Source organism: Carya illinoinensis, chromosome 15 (genome assembly GCF_018687715.1).
Source record: "Carya illinoinensis cultivar Pawnee chromosome 15, C.illinoinensisPawnee_v1, whole genome shotgun sequence".
Classification (NCBI taxonomy): domain Eukaryota; kingdom Viridiplantae; phylum Streptophyta; class Magnoliopsida; order Fagales; family Juglandaceae; genus Carya; species Carya illinoinensis.
The window spans coordinates 6023628-6030509 of NC_056766.1; the positions used below are offsets into that span (position 1 = coordinate 6023628).

At 37.2% G+C, this 6882-nt stretch overlaps 1 pseudogene; it reads left to right on the top strand.

Moving 5' to 3' along the window:
- Positions 1-41: 41 nt before the first annotated feature.
- LOC122295920 lies at positions 42-6073 on the top strand (annotated as a pseudogene).
- The last annotated feature ends 809 nt before the right edge of the window (positions 6074-6882 follow it).

The window sequence follows — 6882 nt, forward strand, 5'->3', positions numbered from 1 at the left end:
TAATATATTTATACAAAATAATACAACACGTCTTCAATACCTAATCATGAGTCCAATTTAGTTTTGGTCTAAATTTGGTCCAATCGAATTTCAATATTATATCGAGATATTTATGAATTAGAATCATTTATTGCAGTACTTGTTCCTTTTTTAAAAATATCTGCCCAAATCTCTTAGTTATCTATTTTTGTTTTCTTGGTAGAATGAAAAGACAGATCTTAAATTGGTTGTTGTGAAAAACAAAATGATCTATAATTCATGATTTTTTGTCTTTTACTTTCCTTGTTATTTTATTTTTCTTACACATCTTGCAATCTTGTATTTCTAACAAATGGTAACCTATAATATTGCTAATTAAGGAACCTTATTTTGGCATGTTTATCATCCCAATGCTTTGAATAAGTTTATGTCATGCTTGTTTAGTTTCTTTTTTATTATAAGATTAATAGGTAGAAGCCTTTTTTATTATGTCATACAATTAAGGTAATACGTCAGATTGTAAAACTAATTTTATTATAAAATAGATCTAATAGATTTTATGAAACTACATCAGTTTGTAAGTTTATTTTGTGTAATATTTTTGTATATGTAGTAATTCTTTATCAAAAATGAGTTATTTACAACAAAAAAACAAGGCATCTTGCTCATGGTACCTATAATCTACAATCTAGTACTTCGTCCCTGGGCACCCTAGGAAAGCTTCCTCTGGACTGCTACAATCCACTACAGTCGGAAATAAATCATAGAAAGTAAAACAAAAAATGCAAAATGCAGAAAAGGCTGGCCAACAAAACAGGAGTGCATGTAGCACTCAAGAATTTTTATATCAATTTTGCATAAAAATGAAAATATTTGTGCATGTTTTTGTACCACACATGACATAAAAACATATTTCCAGTTAATAACAACGCCTCATGAGACTCTTAACATTCTCATCTATCAAGACTGACGAGCCAAAGGCTCAACATTATGAACTACCTGAACAAAATCACAGAAAAATGGTTTTGGCTAACACACCAAACCAGTATATTGTATATTGATTATATAGTTTGTACAAGTCAATAAAAGAATCAAAGATACACTCTTGAGAGATGCACATTATTTTCTGTACAAGGAAGCAAATGATACAATTAACATAAATAAGATTGATTTGCTGAATCAATGGGATTACAGAGTTATATAGCAGATTTTGTAGGATCCCTGATTCTTGCAAAGACTTGCCTTAAGTGTGAGCTTCCATATTTGCAAGGCTTGCTGTCTGGAGGCTTGCTGTCATGATCTTGAAGAGGTGCTCTTGCCATATTGGTAATGGGTACTTCTTGGACACTCATTGTGTGCACAATCTGTAGAGCTGGAGCTCGAGGGATCTGATGTGGTTGCAGTAGATACTTTAACATCCTCCCGCAAGCGAATGGGAAGAGGTTGAACCAAGAGCTTGGACTTGAGAAGAGAGAATCTAGCAGAGGAGAGACCCTTAGTGAAAATATCAGCCAATTGATCATTAGTCGAAATAAACTTGAGAAGAATGTCACCATTCAATACTTTTTCACGGATAAAGTGATAGCTGACCTCTATGTGTTTAGTGCGTGCATGAAACACCGGATTAGAGGCAAGGGCAAGGGCACTAACATTGTCACACCAAAGTATAGGTGGCTGTATGAGAGGGATATGAAGATCCTTAAAAAGCATGCGAAGCCAAAACAATTCAGCAGTGGTGATGGTCATACCTTGGTACTCAGCTTCTGTGCTGGACCGAGACACCACCGCCTGCTTCTTGGCACTCCAAGAGACTAAAGAGTTGCCAAGAAAAATACCAAATCCAGAGGTAGAACGACGGTCATCCGGATTCCCTGCCCAATCGGAGTCACAAAAGGCTTGAAGATGAAGGCTGCCAGGAGAGTAAAAGAGACCATGATCACTAGAGCTTTTTAGGTACCTTAGAACACGTTTAACAGCTGACCAATGGATAGTTGAGGGGCAATGCATATGTTGACAGAGTTGGTTAACTGAAAAGGCAATGTCTGGTTGTGTCAATGTGCAATATTGCAAGGATCCAACAACTTGACGATATTCAGATGGGTCAGGAAGCACATCCCCACCATATTTGGACAGCTTGGAACTAGATGGGCAAGGAGAGCTGGTTGGTTTGGCTCCAATCATGCAAGTACGGTGCAAGAGATCTTGAATGTATTTAGATTGACAGAGGTGCAGGCCAGTAGCTGATCGTGTGGCCTGAATGCCAAGGAAGTAGCTAAGTGACCCCAAGTCCTTGAGAGGAAACCTTTGCTGCAACTGAGAAATCAGAGAGGAAATAACAGAGTTATGAGTACCAGTGACAATGATGTCATCCACATATATGAGCATGAAGACCTTGATTTCCCCTTGAATAAAGACAAACAAGGAGGTGTCAACCAAGGATGCTGTGAACCCGAGATCAAGTAATGAGGAAGATAAGCAGTGAAACCAGGCTCTTGGGGCATGTTTTAAACCATAGATTGCTTTATGAAGTTTGCAAACATAATCTGGGTGTTGAGCATCAACAAACCCTTGAGGTTGTTCCATGAACACTTCTTCCATTAAGGTTCCATGTAGGAAAGCATTAGACACATCAACTTGTCTAATGGGCCAATGAAAATGTACTGCTAGGGCCAACACAATGCGAATGGTAGATGCTTTAACAAATGGACTAAACGTATCTGTGTAGTCAATGCCAAGTTGTTGCTCAAAGCCCTTAGCAACTAAGCGTGCTTTGAACCTGTCTATGGACCCATCGGAGTGCTGTTTGATTTTGTAAACCCACTTATTTCGGATAACATTTTGATGGGGTGGTCTTGGACAAAGTGTCCATGTGTCATTGGAGAGAAGAGCAGCAAACTCTTGAGACATGGCATCTTTCCAGCATGGATCAGCAATGGCCTTGGAGAAACAAGTAGGTTCAACTGGTGAAGATTGAGCTTGTAAGGCAAGAAGAGGATATCAAGTGGAGTAACAAAGCTGGAAATCTAGGAATGATTTGGGTTGAAGAGAACCAGTACGTGACCTAGTTTGCATTCGATGGTAAGTTGGGACCTCAACTGCTGGTTCAGATAAGTAAGGAGCAGAATTGCTGAGGAGTTGGACTTTGGCATAAATAGAGCAAAGTTTGTTGGATCAGGAGAAGGAGTTTGTTGTTTAAGGAGCATTTCATGACTAAGTAACTCATCTTGAAAGTCAAGAAATGTTAGAGGATTGTCTCTTGTAGCAAGAGAGAAAGAAGTGATAAATCCATTGAAGGAAGGATTAAGGCCACTAATAATGAAGGAAATTAAGTCCTTATCCTCAGTGGGTTTACCAACTGCAGCAAGTTGGTCTGCTAGAACTTTGGCACTTTGCAGGTATTCAGAACATGATTTGGTACCTTGAGAAAGGCACTGCAATTGTCTCTTTAGGTGAGAGACACGAGACCTAGATTGTGATGCAAATCGACTGGCAAGGGCAGTCCAAACTTGGTGAGAAGTTTGCAATCCATAAATTGTGGAAAGCACCGATTCAGATAGAGTCATATTGATCCATCTGAGAAGGAATTGATCCTTTTTTATCCATAGAGCATAAGCTGGATTTGGAATCTCTTTGCCTTGAGCATCAGAGATCAAAGTGGTAGGGCATGGTTCAGAACCATCCACAATGCCCATCATATCATGACTTCTCATAACAGGAACCAGTTGAGATAGCCATTGCAAGTAGTTTTTTCCATCGAGTTTAACCCTAATTAATTGGGTAAAGGATGGAAAAACAAAAGGAGCAGCAGAAGTAGTATTTGGAGAAGCCATTGAACCGGGATGCATGAGTGTGAGCTGAATACAGCTCTGATACCATGAACAAAATCACAGAAAAATGGTTTTGGCTAACACACCAAACCAGTATATTGTATATTGATTATATAGTTTGTACAAGTCAATAAAAGAATCAAAGATACACTCTTGAGAGATGCACATTATTTTCTGTACAAGGAAGCAAATGATACAATTAACATAAATAAGATTGATTTGCTGAATTAATGAGTTATATAGCAGATTTTGTAGGATCCATGATTCTTGCAAAGACTTGCCTTAAGTGTGAGCTTCCATATTTGCAAGGCTTACTGTCTGGAGGCTTGCTGTCATGATCTTGAATTGGTGCTCTTGCCATATTGGTAATGGTACTTCTTGGACACTCATTGTGTGCACAATCTGTAGAGCTGGAGCTTGAGGGATCTGATGTGGTTGCAGTAGATACTTTAACACTACCAACCTCCTTCTTCGAGTTGGTCGTTGGAAAGAATATTAAATATAGGTAATTTTCTGGGCACCTCAGTTTTCAATCTTGTTGGGTTCATGTATGTAGCTGAATATATATCAAAGGTTATGGTTAGAATTAAAATTGTTTTCAATACTGTTTTGTGCAGTTGTTGCTACTTTTCTGACAAGTCAAAAACTCTAGCTGGAGGCCGATGCTGAAGAAGCAATGCTGGAACTCTACTGTGAGAGGTCACAGTTAAAAGATGGTCATGCTGTTCTTGATGTTGGATGTGGCTGGGGATCACTCTCTTTATACATCGCAAATAAGTATAGAAACTGCAAGGTTACAGGGATTTGTAATTCAACAATCCAGAAAGCATTTATTGAGAAGCAGTGTGGGTATGCCACTCTAACCACCCATATGCCTTGTGACCACACACTCAGATGCATACCTTAGATTCTTTAGGATTTAAATCAGGTTGAATTCTGTATTTTGCTTAAGCAATTACCTAAGGTCCTAAACCATTCCTACTGTTTTCTGTAGGGATCGTCAGCTGCAAAATTTGGAGATCATTCTTGCAGATATTAGCACATTTGAAATGGAAACATCCTATGACCGAGTATTTTCCACCGAGATGTTTGAGGTAACTTCTTTCTCAACCCGTGTGCAAATGCCATTGTAACAATGTTTTTTTTTCAGAAATTATTCAAGATCTAGTTTTTCCCATTGACATAACATATGAAGAATTATAAGGATCTTCTGAAGAAGATATCCAAGTGGATGAAACAGGACAGCCTTCTATTTGTTCACCATTTTTGCCACAAAGCATTTACCTACCACTTTGAGGTACATTGATTTTACTCTGTTTAAAACTTTAGACAGCCATTGGTGTACATTCCCACTTCTGGTTTTGGCTTTGCTTAAGATGTAGTGGTAATGATACTGCTTGGCCACTTTTTTGAGTAGGACATAAATGAAGATGAGTGGATTACTAGATACTTCTTTACTGGAGGAAAAATGCCTTCAGAAAATCTGCTTCTTTATTTTCAGGTGAGATTCGTTTACATTGCCCTCTCAAACTAGTGATAATTGTTCCTCTGATATTATTGCAATGTCTTAAAAAATGGCCATAAACCGTACTCAGTCTGTGAGACAATGAATCCAGGCTTATTACATGTAAGAAGTCAAGAATTCTGTTATGTGATCATATTCAAACCAAGGAGGTAATTTAGAGTTGGTTTCACTTATCAATGGCTTCGTGGCAATGGTTTACATGCAGGACGATGCGTCTGTTGTTGATCATTGGCTTATGATGGGAAGCACCATGAACAGACAAGGTAAGGGTGTTTCTGTTTATGGTCTGTATCTTTTCCTATCCCAGACCTTAAGTAGAAAAACAAATTAAGATCTCCTTTTTTTTTTAATTTCTTTGCAGTGAAGAGTGGCTTAAAAGAATGGACAACAACTCAACTTCCATAAAGCCAATAATGGAATCAACATACGGCAAGGATTCTGCTGTCAAGTGGACCGTCTACTGGAGAACATTCTTCATTGCTGTCGCAGAACTCTTTGGGTACAATAATGGAGAAGAATGGATGGTTGCACTTTTCTTATTCAAAAAGAAATAAAAAACCAGAAGCCAAAACTCCTTCCAGTTAATATACTTCTCCTAGTAACTGTTTGCCTAGTGCTCAATCTTGGCGGCTGACACCACATATAAAAATACTAAACACCACTTTTCTCACAATTGTCCTGATTATGTATGACTTGATTTACGCCAAAATAAAGTCCGAGGGTTCAGGATTGCCTTTGAAAATATAGTTTATAATTCTAGTGTCTATAGTTTAAATAGTAAGTTTTATTATTAAAAATTTATTTACTGTTTAGTAAACATATATTTAAAACACCTTTAAACATGTTATATTTGGTTGGAAACAATTTCAAAAATGTACTTTTTAAGATAGAAATGACATAAAAAAATCATTTGACTTTTAAAGAATATGACCATACTATTGAAAGTTATAATTATCTTTAAATTATATGGATATTTTTTCTCACTGACATTGTTTTTAAAATTGGAACTACATTCCGCATTGTTTGAAAAATGACATTTGAGGAAAAAATCAAAATCAAATATACTTGTTAATTTATTTGAGATAAAAGTACTTTAATACGTAATGTTTATATGCTAGAAGGCTGGGCACATGCTATATATATATATATATATTTTAAAGAGTTGGCAACCACATTTTCAAGAGTGGTCCCTCCCTAATTTTATTAAAAGCACCCTCACTTGTGACGGAGGAAAACATGGAAATAAGTTCAACCACAACAAAACTAACTTTTCCACTACAGCCAAGCACCCAAAAAATATACAAAAAACCAAAGAACAACTATAAAATAAAACCCAACAACCCAACATTCAAGAAACACGAACATCTGCCAACCCCCCACCCCCCCCCCCCCCCCAAATCCATTCTATATAAACAACGGAGAACACGAGGCAATAAAATTGTCTTCCTAATCATATTATTTTCTTCCAACGCATCTCTTTTAGCCAAAAAAACTAACCTTGCAGGATAAATTTTTGATCGAACCACTTGCTTGTTGTGTCTTGAATTTGTA